Source organism: Pelecanus crispus, chromosome 9, assembly GCF_030463565.1.
Source record: "Pelecanus crispus isolate bPelCri1 chromosome 9, bPelCri1.pri, whole genome shotgun sequence".
NCBI classification, from domain to species: domain Eukaryota; kingdom Metazoa; phylum Chordata; class Aves; order Pelecaniformes; family Pelecanidae; genus Pelecanus; species Pelecanus crispus.
In genome coordinates this window covers 41670928-41688082 of record NC_134651.1, presented here as the reverse complement: position 1 = coordinate 41688082, position 17155 = coordinate 41670928, and the positions used below count along the sequence as shown (strand labels likewise).

At 57.4% G+C, this 17155-nt stretch overlaps 1 protein-coding gene across 2 annotated transcripts in view; it reads left to right on the top strand.

The window, feature by feature from the left end:
- KCNT1 (potassium sodium-activated channel subfamily T member 1) overlaps positions 1-17155 on the top strand; it is a 74010-nt gene that overhangs the window by 31126 nt on the left and 25729 nt on the right. The window lies entirely within an intron of this gene.

Sequence of the window (17155 nt, the reverse complement as noted above, 5' to 3'; positions counted from 1 at the left end):
GCTGCATCTTTTGCCCGTTGCCTCTTGTCCTTTTACTGCGTGCATCTGCGAGGAGGCTGACTACATATCCATCAGGTAGCCGAGGGCTGCAATTAGATCATTCCCTCCCTTTCTCTCCTTCAGTCTGCACAGTCCCACCTCCCACAGCCTTGCCTCGTCTCTCAGTTTGAGATATTTTTGGCAGGAATAAATGGGACTTTGCTTCAGCCATGTTACAGTCAACAAGGCAGCTGGAGTCGACTCGGCGAGAAATAGCAGCGCTCTGCTAGGGCGAGTTTAACGCGACGTTTCTTGGAGGTAAAGCACTTTGGGGAGTGAGGAAGTTGCCCAAACGTGTCTGAAAATGTAACTTGTGACCGATCGATGCTCGTTCCCCCAAGGGGCAGCCAGGCGTTAACAAACAGGTCTCGCTAAATGTGTTTGCATCATCTGACACTCACACACGAGCAGACCGGTGGAAAGGTCCAGTCTGGCCATTGAAACCAGTACAACCAGTCTGTCCTTGCAGCTGGGTTTCCCGCTGATGGTCTCCGTAGCAGGTCCCAGCAGCAAGTGCCTGGGTGCAATTCCCCCTGCTGTCAAACCATTGCCATGCCATGTTGCTGAATCCCCTCCTGGGGGGGACAATAAGTCAACAGCTAATTTTTGTTTTCTTTTAACACTTCTTTAGCAAAAGCTTTTTCCAACAAAGAGCTTTTGGAGACGTATCTCTGCCTTTGGTGAATAGCGTATGCTGGTTTGCCGCTTCAGCTTTCAGTGAGGTGGTTTTGTGCAGGAGAAATGCTGTGGCAGGGACTTCTCCGAGAGGGGTTTGCCCACCCCTGCCCCCGCCAACACGCACGGTCCGGCCTCGATTCTTCTGCTGCTACTTTCTTGGCTGCCCACTGAGGGATTTTTGAGAAAATTGGAATTTTGAGAAACGCTGAGGCCGGGGGTATTGGGATGGTTTGGTTATGGGAGGATTTCTGCATCTGTGCCAGACTCTGCATCTGTGCCAGAAGCTCCTGCGCTTCTCCCTGAGCCGGGACCGTCAGTGCCGCTCCGTGAAGGCGGTGCTGCCGCGTGTCCCCAGGGCGGGCAGGAACCGGCATCGCTGCAGGCACCGTCCCTGCGGGAGCCTTCATGGAGAAGACCTGAAAGAGAGCACAGAGGGTCCAGAGGGTTTTGCTTACGAAGTGCTTTGGCCTTGATCCGCTTTCCCTCTGGCTGGGCTGGGCAGCCCCTCACGGGGACGTATTTCTGGCCGTGGGTATCTCTGTATGGAGAGCGCTGAGCCCGCGTCGGGGTTCGCTGTGCCGTGCGGCTGTTTGCTGACAGGGTGTTGAAGCTCTGCGGTGGTTGCCCAGACTGGAGCATGGCATCGCCGAGCCTTCCCCTGGCAGTACCCAAACTGCGGGCTGGTCTCGGAGCTGGGGTCCAGCCACCCAGCCTGCCTGCGGGTCCGTGCCCAGCGTCCCCGTGGCAAGGTGCCCGCTGAGCATCGCCTCTCCTCGCAGCCTCGGGTGTAGTTTCCTTGGGTTGTTCTTCCAGGCACCGCTGTACGGCTCTGTGAGGGGTAGCACTGCCCGCACGCCGTTTAACCTGGGCATTTCTTTCCGGCGTAGCAGCGGGTGTCGTTGCGTGATGCTGAGCGTGTTTTGAGTGTAGGACTGCTGCAAAAACCGGGCAGGGTGCTCAATTGCTGAACTCCGTTATAAGGGCAATATGCAAACGCACCGCTTGATCCCGAGGAACAGGAACCGACCCCAGATCCCGGCTGCCAGCACAGCGAGCTGGCACCTGGCATCCTTTGCACGAAACAGCCGTTCGCAAACACAGCCAGCGATTTGATCCCGGGCTGCGGCGCGGGGGCTCGAGCCCGGCTGTTTCTTGTGCTCATCCCGGAGCTGCGCTGCAACGGCCCCCGAGCTCTGCTCATCCTCTCCATTTTGTACCCACTCCTCTGTGCGGGGACAAGAGCTACATCGCCGTGTCCCAGCCAGGGCTCAGCTCTGAGCTCCCTCCTGTGGGTTTTGGATGTGTTTTAGGTGGCTGGTCCCATATTTGTGGTCCCTGACCCCTAAATCCCTGTCCCTGTCCCCAGGCACACTCCAGCAGAAAGCGTTTGCGCTCCCCCGGGCGCAGGGCGATGCTAACCCTGGAGCTGGCAGCGCTGCAGCCGGGCGCCTGAGGGGAACAGCTGAGTTTTGGAAGCGCTGAGCGCTCCTCCCACGGCTGCTGGTGCGACGCCAGCGCCGCTGAAAATCTCGGTGCCCTATATAGGCGCTGACACGCAGCCGAGGCGCCTAACCTAAGGATGCCTGCGCTCAAAACACGCGCTTGGGCTTTTGCTCTGTTTATTTTCGGTCCCTCATTCCCAATCAGGTTCCGTCAGGGCATGGAGATTAGCACGTTCCTCCTCCTCCTCCGGTGGAGGCTTTCCTGCTTGCGGTGAGAGCGGGATGCCAGGCACGACCGTCCCTCCGAGCAGGACGGCTGCCAGCGCTGCCGTCGGCGTTGTGCGGGGCTGCGACGGAGCGGGGTCTGGCGGCCCACGTCCAAGCTCATGCACGCTCCGTCCTGCGTGACGGGACCGCAGGGACTCGTTGAGCTCATTAGGAAGGGCAGGGAGGTGTGCCTTAGAGCAGCCGCAGCATCTGCAGGGCCTTTTTACCCAGCAGGCAGAGCCCAGTGCCCAGGCTCGGCTGTGCCCACCCTTCTGGGAGAGCCAAAACTTTCTGGAAGGAAATTGCAGGCAGTGCCGGGAGCTGCCGGGCATTGGGCTGGGATCGGCTCGTCTGGCTGCAGCGGGCAGCGCCGCTTTTTCGGCACCGTGCCTCGTTTGTTCCTAAACTTCCCGTATTTTAGTTGCGATGTAGGTTTTGCAGGGGAACGCCGAGGAAAACCGGCTCTGTGATTAAACGAGCCCCTCGAGGTGCCGCTGGGTGGGGAGGAGGCGGCTGTGCTCACGCCGGCGGTGTGCCGCCTGCGCGGCGCGCTTTGCTGCCGGTGGCAGGAGGCTTCGTCCCTGTGGCCCTTCTCCAGCCATCGGGCAGCTGTCAGCCCGTGCCTGGAGCAGCCGGTGCCTTTTCTGCGTGCCCGCCAGCCCAGCTTGCTGAGCTTCCTCCGGACCGGGCGTGCTGGGGGCTCGAGTCCCTTCCCTGGGGTCCCCCCCGCTCCGTCCCGCAGCCGGGGCGGTGGGCTGCCCTTCCCCGCGCCCTCCCCTCTCGCACGTGTTTGCGAGCAGCACGCCTGCATCGTCTCCCCTTCCTCTTGCTCGTCCCTTCTCCCCCTCTTTACTTTCTTTTTTCGTCTCCTCCCATCTGTCCTTCTCACATCAGGCTATTTTTGGGGATGAGTTTCTCACTGTCAATATGGTAGGAACCGTGGTGCATCTCATGTCTTAGAGGATGAGCACCGCTTCGGGAAGCCTTCCCAAGCAGTTACCTTGCTTGGTTCATCTTACCCCCTTACCTTGCCCCTGGCTTGGAGGCATTTCAAGACCGGTGGGCTAAAGGGCACTAAATCTGACAGCTCTCTCCTCCGGCTCCGAGACAAAACACCTCCGAGCCCCGCAAGTGGTACTGAAGCAGCCTGAAGCCGAGTGTGGTGTTGGCAGGTCATTACTTGTGTCTTGACTTCCAGGGGCTTTATAGTCGAGGCAGGATTATTTTTTTTACTTGAAAGTAATAGGAACTACAGGACCAGAAGTGAATTTTTAATACCTTTCATTTACAAAAATACCTCCCAGAAAAATCAGGAGACGGTGGCGAAGGCGTGGAGCTGGCAGGGAGTTTGCTGGGAGGGAGCAGGTCTCTGTGCGAGCTCAGCTGAGCTGCCGCCGGGCTTTGCTGCTCGCTCCTTCATCTGAGCATCTTCCAGCACTTTAAACACAGGGAAAGCATTTAGCCTCAAATTATCTGCATGAGACAGATGAGCTAAAAGCCACCCAGATCCCGCAGCGCCCTGGCAGAGCTGGGAGGAGAGCTGAGGGTCGGGGCCGGCTGCCTTCCCCGCTCCGGAGTGACGGAGACCTGGTCTGCAGCCCGGATCCTGGGGGGAGCGGGGCTCGGGGGGTGCTGCCCGCACCCCTGCCCAGCCGGAGGAGGGGGAGCCGCCTTTGCTGGGGTGTGCTGGAGCCGGAGCCGAGGAGGAGGACGGGGTGACAAGGTGGCTGCTCAGCCCAGGAGCTGCTGCGCGTGGGCGGGCAGGTGGTTGCTCTCTCTTGTACGTAAGCAAGGTTTAGTAGTTGCCTTTTGTTCTAACAATAAATACGCCGTTCTCTCTTCGCCTTCTAAGAAAACCTGTCCGTTTTGCAAGGGGCTGCAGCGTGAAACGCGATGGCAGAGCTGTCTCTGTAGTGGCCAAGTTTCTTCCCCCTCTGCTCCTCTCCTTTCTCTCGTCCTTCCCCGCTCTGCCCCTCTCTCCGGGAGATGCTGCTTGTGCCAGCCGGGAGCTTGGCATCGTGGTTTAATGGTTGGCAAAAAAAATAAATGTGAGGATGAGGAGCCTCGGCTTTCCCTGTCTGGGTACAGCACTTCTCTCCCAGACCCTGGACTCCGGAGGGGAGCGAAGGTCGGGCTCGCTGCCTGTGCTGTAGTTATCTTCCATGGTAGGAATGAGATGAGTTGAGGTTTGTCTGCACAGGGATACTCGGGGAGGCAGATGTGGGTGAAATAAAAAGGTGAATTTAAAGTTGATTATCTAAAACACGTTAAAAGCCAGTGCAACCTTTCTGACTCAGGTGAATGGCTTTAACTCTGTATATTGTAAATCCCGTCTTTCCTTTCAAGCGAGACTGTGCACGAAAGGGTTCATGCCACCCTGCTAATCCCCTCTGGCAGTTACCTGGGATTAATTGTCAGTGATAAGTGATTAATTGATAAGTGACAGGGCAGAGTCTGCAGAGGCTGGGGTGGAGTCAGTGCGGAGCAGCAAAGGGTGCTGTGCAGCCCCGCCGGCGCTGGGTTAGCAGCTCCACTCGGGCCGGGCTGCGGAGCCGGAGCCGGAGCCGGGCATGAAACCCAGGTTTGAGGCTGGTGCCTGGCAGAGAGCGCTGGGGGAGCGGGGCAGGCTCGGCCGCGGGGCAGTGCTGAGCATCCCCCGCGTCCGTCTGTCCTTCCTTCTCCCTGCAGAAAATGTGGCCTTTCCGCAGTAAAGCAAACTCTGCAAGTTGAAACTTTTAGAAAAAGTTTTGGGGGTCTGGAGAACTACTCTTTTCAGATGAGAATTGGAGCGATTTCTAGTTTTCTTTAAAAAAAGTCCGTATTCTCTCAGCATTTAGACTGTCTATGAGCGTTTGGGTGGCTGGTGGGAAGGAGAGCTTCCAGTGTGACATCTCAGGGTTGCTTCTTCCCCCTGCCATCGGCATAAACCACTTCATTCACTTGGAAGCCGAGAGCACCTTCTTGTTACTATTTTACCGCACGTGCTTTAGCCGTGGCACAGAGTGGCCAAAGCCACTGCTGGGCAGGTTTATGGTCTGTCCGTCACTTTGGAGTCCATTTTATTTATGGTGCCTTTTTATAAGTGAGATCTTTATTTGCCTCACGAGCCCGTGGCTTGCCTGTCTGGGGAAGGCATCCTGGAAATTGTACTGGCTCATCCCGGTGCTCCGGGACCCACGGTGACACCAGACCTTTGCGGTCTGCCGGACCCCGCCGAGCTGTGTGCTTAAATGTACCGCTCGTTTGCAGGAACGTTCTTCTGCCTTGGGAAGCTGTGTTGGAAATCAGCCCCTTGTACAGTCTTCCTGCTTGCCAGCTGGCAGTGTATTAAGAGAAAACCAAATCATTTGCTGTTTCTTTCCCATAAACGTCTGTGCGAGGCATGGAAGGCTCCTGTGCAAAACCAAACACCGGTGGAGGGGCTCGAGCAGCTCCTGCTGCTAATGTGGGATAATCCAATTTGGCAGGAGGGAGGCTGAGCTGGCGGGGCTCCTTCCCGGGGCTGCGCTTGCCTCTGGTTTGCAGCTGGAGAAAGTCTGGGTTGTTTGGCATTAATAAATGCCAGGGCTGCTCCGAGGGACGGCGCAGCTGATGGACCCACCCGGGGCTTCTTACGGCTGGGAGAGGTGGCACGAGAGAGCAACTGGGCACGATCTAGCTTACTGCTCCGTGACGGTCGCACAAGCAAGCTACAAATTCGTGGGGCAAAGGGGGAAGACGGCAGGTCAGGGTTGCTTTTCGCAAGTGGATTATTCGTGGGCAAGGCTGGCTGTGCGACCCCAGGGGCACAAACCCGGGCTGGGGGTGCCTGCAGGAGCCCCTTTGGGCTCCTTGGAGGGCAGGAGCGGTGGCAGAGGCTCAGCCAGGGCTGAGCCTGCAGAGCGGAGGTGGGGGCCCCTGAGTGTCCCCACAAGCAGCCCCAGCACCCATAGCCCCCCAAGGAGCTCCCCGTGGAGGGCTGGTGACCGGGCTCGTCGCGCAGCCGCCCGCTCGTGGCAAGCGGGGCTGCGTGGGAGCCTCTCGTCTAGACAGAGCACCTCAGCCCCCGCGCCGGCTCCCCCGGCTCCCTCCCTCGAGGGCTCCGGAATCTCTCCCAAACTGAGCATCTCCCGCGGGTCTCCTGGGTCTGACGTGGGGGGACGTTGCTGTCGGTGTCACCCGGGACGGCGGCTCTGGTCGGTACAGCCTGTGCTCTCTGCAGGCATTTCAGCTCCGGGATGATGAGCTCCTCCCTGCAGCCTTCACACAGATAATAAATGAAGAGTAGTAGCAAACTAAATCATGTTGCCGGGAGGCTGCTCTGTGTGCCTTGTAGCTGAGGGATGAATTAGGCTTTCCTTTGGACTCGTGTTTTAAGTGAAATGTGAATTTATTGCTTTTATTTAGTTTGGACTGCATCGGAGTGCTGTGGACTCATAAAGCACAAAGCAAAATACAAGAAAAACCTTTATGAGTTGCAGCTGCCCCCTTTGCTCTGGATATACTTCTCGGTTGCCCAGACTCAGGTTAAATAAGGGAAAGAAAGAGGGCACTGCTGAACGCTGGGCAGCAGGGAAGGGCTCCGGCACGCTCCAGGAGCAGTCTCGGCTAACACCCGCGGTGACGGGGACCCGTGGCCGCCCGTGGGGATGGATATCTCTTGAAAAGAGTGTGGGTTTTGCAAAGGGAATTTTTTCCTTCGGAGCTGCAATTGCTTTGTTTCATAGCACTGTGCTGCTGTCTGTCTGTCTGTCTGCGGGATGTACAGTACACGAGCACGGGCCCCGTGGATGCTGCTTGCAGCGCCCATCCCTTCGCCTCCCACCCGCTCCTGGACATTTGTGCATTCTTCTTTCTCCCCCTGCCATGACCCTCCATGTTACCCTCATCGTTCCTTTCTGTTCTTTTCTTTTATTTTGTTTTTCTTTCTCTGGTCATCATCTGTATGCATAAATCAGCTCTGTGAAGGTGTGTGTAGGAGAAATGCAATGTTAGGTTCCTAAAAACAGCTGGCACCTTTCAAAATCTAATTTCTCTGCAGAAAGCGTGACACTGATTTGAGACAGAGCAGTGATGCAGTTTGTAAGACTCATTTAAAAAAAAAAACACACCCAAAAAGCATAAAAAATGGTTTTATCCATTGAGCTGAGTCCTTAAAGGAGCCGTACACTGGCAAAGCCACCAAAGCATCACCGAGTCCCCAGCATCCCCACCCTGGGGACCTGGGAGCCATCCCAGGCGCGGCGCAGCCCCCGGCCGAGCCCGTGGGCAGCTGCTTGTCCCTCCGGCGCTGGCATTCCCGGTGGCACAGCTCCGGCTGTCGCGCTGGTTTCTGCCCGCCAGCTGTACCTTTCCCTCACCTCCTGTGATGCTCTCGCTCTGTAGGCCTCACGCCGAGGACTTCAGCGTGGATTCCTCCTTCTCGCAGTAAGTGCACTGCATGCGTTTCCCTGCGCCGGCGCTGCGGGGAGGGGGCGAGGGCTGCGGTGGCACCGCTGGCCCCGGGGACCGTCGCTTTTCCACCGGGGAAAAGCCAACCGCGTTCTCCGGAGAGCAAAAACCCCTTGAATTTGGGGTGTTTGTGTGGTGCATGTGTGCATGGTGTCTCGCGAGCCAAGTCTTTTGGGCGGTGCCTGCTGCCCAGAACAGTGGTTAGCCTTGACTTTAAATTAGCGATAGCTTATTCAGCTTTTTAAGGGAGCTGATAAGCACAAGGTTGGTCCTTTACTGCTTTTGGCACCAAGGAGTTGTGTACGGGACCAGCAAACCCTTCTGAAAGAGCAACGGTGCCCACCGTGGGGAGGACTAGCTGCGCTCGGAGACAGGGAAGTTTCTTGGTGAAGAAGTGATATCCTTGGCAGCAAATTGGTGATTACCCATTAATGATGAGCTCCGTGCGCAGACTCTAATTAAACAATCCAGATTCATCAGCAGAAGCAATTACAGGAGCAGACTCATGAGTGTCAATCTCCAATGTTGCAAAACAAATAAGCCAAACAGAACACAGCGTGTTATTCCGTTGCTGCTTCTCTTTCTGGGTTTTAATCTTTTTTATTATTTTATTAAGAGCAAGTGGTGCCACTGCCCGGCCGCCAACAGCGTGGGACCAGGGCTGGGGCTGCTCCGTGCATCCGCGAGGCTGCCGAGACCTCGGATGGGAGACACAGTGGGAAGATGACTTGGGGGATGAATCGTAGAATCATCGAATCGTTTAGGTTGGAAAAGACCTTTAAGATCATCCAGTCCAACCATTAACCTAACACTACCAAGTCCACCACTAAACCAATTAAGGGGAGAGGAATAATTTCATGTTTCCTGGCTTGGTGGCTGGATTATTTTTAATGAAAGTAAAAACTAGGAATCATGAAGGTTGGAAAGCACCTCTAAGATCATCAGTCCAGCCATCAACCCAACGCCCCCATGCCCACTAAACCATGTCCCAAAGTGCCACCTCTGCCCATTTTTTGAACGCCTCCAGGGATGGGGACTCCACCACCTCTCTGGGCAGCCTGTTCCAATGCTTGAATGAGCGCGTCCTCGCCCAGGGCACGTGGTTGGGGACGCGCGTCCCCTCTGCGCGCCGTGGGGAGGTCTGGATCAGGCCCACGCACAGCACATGGCTGCTGGCAGGGGCTGCCCGTCCTGCCTTGCTCATCACCCAGCTTCGGGAGCAGGCTGTGGGCCCGGGCCCGCTGCAGGCGTGCCGGTAGGGTTGCACGCAGGCAGGGCACGGAGCCCCTTGGTGCTCCCCTGGCTCCTCTCGGCCATGCTCACCTTGTGCCACCTTCCCGCGGCGCACACGTGCACCATTACCCGGGGCAGTGCTGTAAGAACCCAGGAACGGGGCACCCACCCTGGGGAGGCACCGGAGCAGCCCTGGGATGAAGCAGCGTGTCCTGCTTCACCCCGGAGCTGAACTCACATTTTCGGGAGTGTGGGGTGCTGCCGGCTCGGTGCCGCGCTGCCGGCCCTGCCGTGCATCACCGCCCCGTGCTCTTTGGTACTGAGGGCACTTGCGTGGAGACATCTTCAACTCCCACCCCTGAGTGCATCCCCGCTGCCTCCAGCGCTTTGTTTGGTGCCTGAAAATGAGCTCTGCAACCGCTAGATGCAGTTGCAGAGGGATTATAGCTCCCTTCGGGGAACGAGGAATTGATAAAAAATCCCATTTTCAGTGCAATGTCCTCCTTAATTTAAAAAAAAAAAAAAAAAAAAAAGGAAAAGAAGTCCAGCAGAGATTTCTTTTTTATCGCTACAGATTCGTGAAGCCTTTCCCTCAGCGTGTGCCAGGGCTGGCCAACCCCCGGCTCGGTGGGGCCGTTGTGCCCTCGGTGCGGTGCCTCCTGCCCTGCCTTCGTCCTACCGACACAGGAGCGCTCGCGCGGATGAGTTCGGGCCATCGTTCGTCTCATGGTGCAAGATGAGTGGCCGTGAGGACTGGCCTTTGAAGCCAGCCTTGGTCTCGGGCAGTTTTTCCAGAAGCAGCTGCTTGGAGCCTGCTTTTCATCCCCCAAAAATGAAATTGCAGTGTTACTGCTGGAGCCAGGATGACATTACCTGCGTCCAGCTGTGTTTAATTTGCTGCAGAGTGGTTGGCAATATCGCTCCTTTCTTTGGGCAAAAATCACACTCCGTAATAAGACAGGAGATGCTTTTTTTTCTGATTTATTCTCATGGTAAATGCATGAAATCTTGAAGAAACAAGATTTTGAGCCCGTCCTGGGGCAATGTGTGCCACAGCATCCTGGCTCCCAGCGCAGCGTGTCTATTGGTGTGGGACTCAATTTTGCTGATCATCGTTTGTGATGTGCCTCAGCACGTTCTCTGCCCGGAGCCCGAGCAGCTCAGCAAACTCATTCCTGGAGCTGTGTGTATCGTGGCTCAGAGTGCTCCATCCGCGTGGTGGGGCCGCTCCGGCAGCCTGGCCAAGAGGCTGGAGCTGGCGGGAGCAGCTGCCTTCCCACGGGGCTGCGATGGGGCCACGGTGGTTGCAACGGGGCCACGGTGCCTGCAACGGGGCCACGGTGGCTACGATGGGGCCACGGTGGCTACGATGGGGCCACGGTGGCTGCGACGGGGCCACGGTGGCTACGATGGGGCCACGGTGGCTGTGACGGGACCACAGTGGCTGCGATAGGGCCATGGGGGCTACAGTGGTGCCATAGGGGCTGTGACGGGGCCATGGTGGCTACAATGGTGGCTGCGATGGGGCCGTGGTGGCTGTGACGGGGTCATGGCGGCTGCGACAGGGCCATGGGGGCTGTAACGGGGTCATGGTTGCTGCGATGGGGTCATGGTGGCTACAGTGGTGCTATGGTGGCTGCAATGCAGCCATGGTGGCTACAATGGTGCCATGGGGGCTGTGACAGGCCATGGTGGCTACAACGGTGCCATGGGGGCTGCGATGGTGGCTACAACGGTGCCTGCAAGAGGCTGATGTGGGACCTGCTGAGTGCCTCAGGGCTGGCCGGTGCCACGATCCATGGGGATTGCCTGGGACTCTGCAGAACAAGGGGAAAGTGGCTTCGGTATCGCACCGACTACGGGATGGGGGGGCGAGAGCGATTCGTAGGAAATGAGCAGATTTCCCCTGTTTGCAGTGCTTGGCCTTTTGGACCACACAGACTCTCCCACTGCTCTTCCAGGTGCTCTCACATACCTCCCAGGTGCTGAAACCTGCCCTCCTGGTCCCGGCCCTTCCCCCTGAGACAGGTCTCCCCTCTCCCCTTCCCTCTGCGGGTCGGCAGCGTTGGCCCCCAAAATGGGGAGAGGCAAGCAATACCCCGGCTCCCAGTCCCTCTCCGGTTGCTTTGTGCTTTCTTGTTTAAAAACGTGCCAGACTTTTATTGGAGAAGCTGCTGCAGTGAGGGATGTTTGCGGGTGTTTGATAAACCCCTGGAGAAGCGGAGATGTTCATGGAGGAAAGCTCCCGGCCGCGGCGCCGGTGAGCGTGCTGGCGGTGCTACGTGGCTCGGTGGGGGAGCGGCCGGCCGTCCAGCCGCGTTCGGCTTGCGGCACGGCATCAAGCTTGCGGCGCGGCGTCAGTCCTGCCCGGTGGGATTTTGCAGAGCCCTTGTTTCGGGCTGGTCCCCGCGCGCTGCCCGGTGCGCGGTGGGGATGCAGGGGACGGCAGGGCTGCGGCAGGAGATGCTCCCCGCGAGAGCCGTGCAGCCCTGTGTGGTTTTGAAGCTGTTTTCTCGACGGCACTGAGCCGGTACAGCCTCGTTGAAACCCACAACCCTCCTCCTTTGAGTAATTGTTCAATTACTGCTTATTGAGCGTGGGGGCAGCCTGTTCCCTGTTTCTCACTTTGGCAGGCGCTCAGGTTTTCGATACGCACACAGCCGCACAGCTATTCCCGCTTCCCATCTCAAAGCCGTGTGCTGGGAGCAGCTCATCGCGCCGGCGAGCTGGGAGCTGTGGTGGCAAGGGCCGTAGCTGGCCCCCCCTGTCCTCCGCTTGCCTCCGGATGGATCGAGGATGGCAAATGAATGTACCGCAGCGGTGGTGTTCAGTGCGCAAAGCTCACTCGATGTCATCCGTCTCGCTGTAGCTTTGGTACCCGCGTGCATGTTAGCGTCAAGAAAACGACGGAAAAAAGGAAAGAGCATCCCCAAAGGAAATCAGGATGGTGGCAGCTGCGGGAGCTGTATCTGGCTAGTTCGTGTGGTTGCCGTCGGCAGGTATCTGAGCCTCGAGCTGGCTGGCTCCGTGTTTATTCGGGAAGGACTTTGGCCTCTGCTCGGCCTCCCCAGGCGCGGTGCCTCGCGGAGATGCCATGTGCCGGGCTGGCTGCGGGGCAGAGGGGCTGGCAGCCGTCCTGGCCTGCCGCGGGGCTCTGTGCCGGGCCGGTGGCTTGGGCGAAGGAGCGGGGACGGCCCGGCTGCGGTGCGGTGCCTTTGCCGAGCAGCACGCTGCCTTTTGCACCGTACCCTCTGCTGTTCCTTGCGCTGCGGGATGCTGAGAGCGGAAACGTTGCAGACCTGTGTGCTTCTCCTCACCTTCCTCTGCCCGGGGCTGCATCTGGTACCCACAGCCCGTGCCCGGCGAGCCCACCTGGGCCACCAGCACATCTCTTTAATTTCAGCTATTGCATGCCCCAGCCACGTTTCTTACGTGTTTGACCCACGTGGTTTTGCAGGGAGGACGCAGAGCCATCCTGGGGCTCAGCCAGAGTCGGGGGATGAAGCGGGGTCTCGTTTGAGACTATGCTGTCTTGGCAGAGGTGGGTGTTGGCGGCTACCAGAATGCAGAGATTTTGGGTTTGTTTTGGTCTTTTTTCCCCCCAAATCTCTGAAAAGTCTCATTTGCATCCCGCAACACGATGGGGGAAGTTTCTTGAGAGTTTTCCTGGAACAAGAATGGCATTTCTTGCCCAGCCGGGGCGTGCGAGCGAGGACTGGAGCTATGGAGACATGCTGAGACTTTTTCTTGTCCTTCAGGAGCCATGTTTATTTGAAAATACGCTTCTCATGGCAAGAAGTCTCTATTGTGAACGAGAACAAAAGTTGCCTGGGCACCAAAGCCCTTCTTTAGAAAGCAGGAGGGAGGCTTTGGGCAGTGTCCCGGCACAGGGGGTGGCAGCTCGCTCCCTTGGCTGTACGGTGGATTTTTGGGGCCGGCTCAGTTTTCAGGCCATGCCCGGCAGCTGTCACATGCCGTGGGGACCGGAGCGGAGCTGCCAGCACCCAACCGCCCATGTAAGTCTCCCGGGGACGCGGAGCCCGGGGGTACGTCTCCGTCCCCCCCGTCCCCGTCTGCACTGCCCGGGCGGGTTTGCCCTGGCGTGGGGCTGCACGTGGGTTGCTGTTTTTTGTGGTTTGCTTGTCTTTAAGGGGAGCACGTTTATCCCCAGCTCACCAGGGAAGGTACAAGTATGGAGTCGGGGCTGTGCTCCTCGGTGGCTATTTTAATGCCGGTGAGCTGGGCTGTGCTCATCCTGGTCTCGCTTCCTGTACTTTCCCAAACAAACTCTTGTGTCTTTTTTTGGGAGCTCATCATCTTAGAACAAATTGCCTCTAATCTTAGGTTAATAAAGGACAATAAATAACCGAGCGAAGAAAATGAAATTGCTCAGACGTTATGAAGTGCATAATAGCGGTAATTACCCTTCCAAGCAGAGGGCTTGTAACTAAACTTGTACCGTGATGATTATCTGCGTGGCCCGGGGAGGTGCGGCCGGGGCGAGGCGAGGGAGGGATGCCCGGCGGCGCTGGCTGGGATGCAGGCGGTTTAAATGGACCGGCTCGGCTGAGATTCTGTGAAATGGGAACCTTTGGGGATTTGTGATTCAGGGCGGTGACGCAGACGGAGTTTAGCTTGCTTTTTATTTGAAGCCAACTTCTTGGCAACAAAATTAAAGGGTACGTTTTAGATGATATAATCTCCTTCCCTCAGCTGGAAACGGAGTAGGAGCTTCGATGCTTTGGGATGATTGCTGCTGCCTGGTAAAAGCCATCACCCGTTCAGCCGTGGGTCGGCTCTGGGGTGCGGGGCTAACCTGGCGCTGCAGAGCGGGTGCCAGCGCCGGGGCGGGTGGACCGGGGTGACGTCCTGGTCCCCGTCACGCCGAGCCCGCGCTCTGCCCTCCCTCCTCCTCCAGACAGAAGCCCCGTGGGACGGTCGCCCAGGGCTGCCGGGGCTCGGGTCCCATAGAGCCGCGGCCGCAGGGTCCCATACAACGCCAGGGGCTCAGCCCAGAAAGCAGCGAGGGCAAGTTGTCTGCACAGGAACGTGTTCTTTCTGCACGCTTCTATTTCTTCACCTTGTTGCAGTGATAAACACTCTCTTTCGCCCCCCCAAGACCTCCTTCTGTTGCTTTCCAAGTGTTTCTTCTTCCTGCGGCCGTTGTGACGGATGAATACGCGATCTACTTTGTCATAAAAAGTTAGATCTCTTCTAATCATTCAGTTCTCTTATCCGTCAGCGTTTATATTCATAGTCTCGAGGTGGGCTGCAACACTATAGATCAGCAAACCATCTGTCTGGCGACAGAGATTTATATCGCTGTTTGTTTCTTCAGTACGGAGGCAAATGTCTGGGAGAGGAATCGTGCTCCCTGAAGTCTCCCTCTCCTCGATGCGCTTAATCCTCAGGGACTCTGATGAATGGGGTGCCCAGCGCTCACGACGGAGCTGAAGGCCAGCTCCTGGCATTTCTGGGCGTTCTTAATAAGGAGAAAGAGCAATTAGCTTGTGCGCACGGTGTCGTGAGCAGTTGCGGCAGCTGATTTATGACCTGACACAGATAAATTATTTGCCAAGTCTGGCTTTGGGAAATGATTAATTTTACCATGTTAAAGCTGTGCTTACGAAGCTCTGCATTTATGGCTGCTCGCTGCTAAGGCACCGTGCTGGCTGAGCCAGCGCTCGTAAATTCTCCCGCTCGCTCCCCAGCGCTCGTGGTCCCCGCAGCAGGGTCCGCGGTCGCCCGCCCACCTCCCCGCTCCCTTCTCCTGCCAGCGAGCGCGGCTGGTGAGCACGCACCGGGTTCGGTGCACAGCCCCCCCCCGGCCGCCCTCCCTGCCCCTTAGGCTGCCGGTCCCCGCGAGCATCGGGGCCCCGGGGGAGATGCGGGCTCAGCTCTCATCCCTGCTGCTGCCGGCTGGGGACGTTTGGGGCGAGGTATGTTCTTGGTCAAACCCCGCAGCTGCCGCCTCGGGTGCATTTGTGGTTTAGCTTTTCCCTCACGTGATGCTATGAAACGTCCTGCCGCTCTCACATCACTGCTGATGGGTTTGCTGAGCGCTGGCCAGCCGTACCCCGGCGTCCTTCCCCTTCGCATCGTAACCAGCAGAAAATGGCAAATGTCTTCACGGAGATTGGAGCCTGCCCCACCGAGGCCGTGGGTTATTGTCACCTCCGTTACGGAGCTGCTCTGTGTGTGACATCCCCCCGAGGGAGCCGGGCAGGGCGCAGGGTCTGCAGGGGATGCGCCTGCGGGTGGGCGATGGGAGCTCAGCATTTGCTTCCCAGTGACGGCTTCTGATTTCTTTCCTCTTTGGCTCCGTCCGTGGGGACAAGATGAACCCCTCGGCTCTGCCCGCAGCAGATCGCCCACCTCCCGGCTGCTGCCTCGGGTCCAGGCTGTGCGGGGAGCAGCGTTAGGGAGATGCTGAAGCCGGGCTCTTACAGCGGCTCAGCCACCCCGCGCCCGTCAGCGCATCCCTGCCAGCCACCCGTGATTTTCCGTGTCCCTCCAAGGGAGGTTAAGCCAGAGAGCAGTTACTGGCTTATGGCAGAAGTGTATAAAGTTTTATAGCCTGTATAAAATTTTATCCCAGCTATCATGCCTGAGGGGATAGGTTTCTCTCCATGCATTTGCTTTTTGTACACGAGAGCCTTGTAAATTAAAAAAAAATCTGACTTTTCAACCTGATAAGGGCGTCCACGAGAAACCCCGAGGAGCTCTCACGGGTGTGCCACGCTTCTTACACACCGGGTGGTTTCCCCACGAGTGGTCAGGCTGGCTGTGAAATGCCAGCGGGCACCGGTGGGTACCAGGACGAGGGATTCCCGAGCAAGGACGGTCTCATAAAACCCTTTCCCAATTTACTGCCTGATCAGCTCAGCATTAACGCTCCGTAAATATTAGTTTATACCTCTGTTGTCAGAGCGAGTAGCAGCTGCTTTCCAATAAATCATGAGTCGGCGGCGTGTGCCAGGCGGCATGCTCGGCTGGAGCCGGCAACACGTGTGCGCAGGGGTTGCACAGGCGACATAAAATGGGGTGGTAGGTTTAATGACTGTCATTGTGAATTTGCTCGCCTCGGTGTATGCCTCGGCTTGGTAATATGCCTGATTAATGCGATCTCAATGACCTTCTTCCAAGCAGTTAAAAATACAGTAGTAATAGTAGCACTTACTTAAGAGGTTTCTTGAATACAGTGAAATAGGGGAAACGGCTAATTCGTTGCACTTAACTCCATCATCAGCTGTAACAGTAATGAAGAGACTTTGTCTTGCTCAGAGTCTAAAGCGGAGGCATCAGGAACCATTCCCTTTTAGCCTGCACTTGGCAGGCAGCAGTGTAATTTATAACCCTGCCTGCTGTCAATAAGTGAGTTTGCAAAGGGCTGCGGGCGTTTATAAAGTAATAGGAGGGGCGGGTGGCAGATGAGCTGAGCAGGGACCGGTTATTGCTTGCACACCCTTAATCCAGGTGTGCTTGATCCCAGACCCCGCTGATATCCGTGGTGAGGAACCTCCAGCCTTTCCAAGCTTTCCCCCATCCGCACGGTCGCGGGCACCCACCCGGCACGTGGGGACCGGCAGGGCTGCGGGTGGGGGTCAGCGATGGAGACTGGGGCAGCTGAAGATGAAGAAGTGCCCATGGTGGTCACAGCGGTGGACGGGACATTTCCAGTTTCACCCACGGCTCCTCCCGGCTGGTTTCTGCGAAGTGTCCCCACGGGCGGCTCTCTGTCCCGGTGACACAAGCCACCAGCGGCTCCAAATGCCAAGTGACGTTCGGAGTTGGTTGGCAGCTCCTGGGTTTTTCTGGAATGGCCAAATGTGGTATCTAAGCAACAAAGGGAATTTTTCTCCTTTTAGATCGGATTTGTTTTTTAACAGCTTCAATGCTAAACGTTGCTCCTACCCGGGCAGAGCCAAGGCATGGGCACACCGGGGACATCGCCCTCGCCGGCTCCTGCTCTGCTGCAGCCACGGAGGGTCGGAGCAGATAGAGCATTGCTGGAGGAGACTGCTCCAAGGCCACCGCTTTTCTGAGAGGCTTTGAACGTTGTAAAG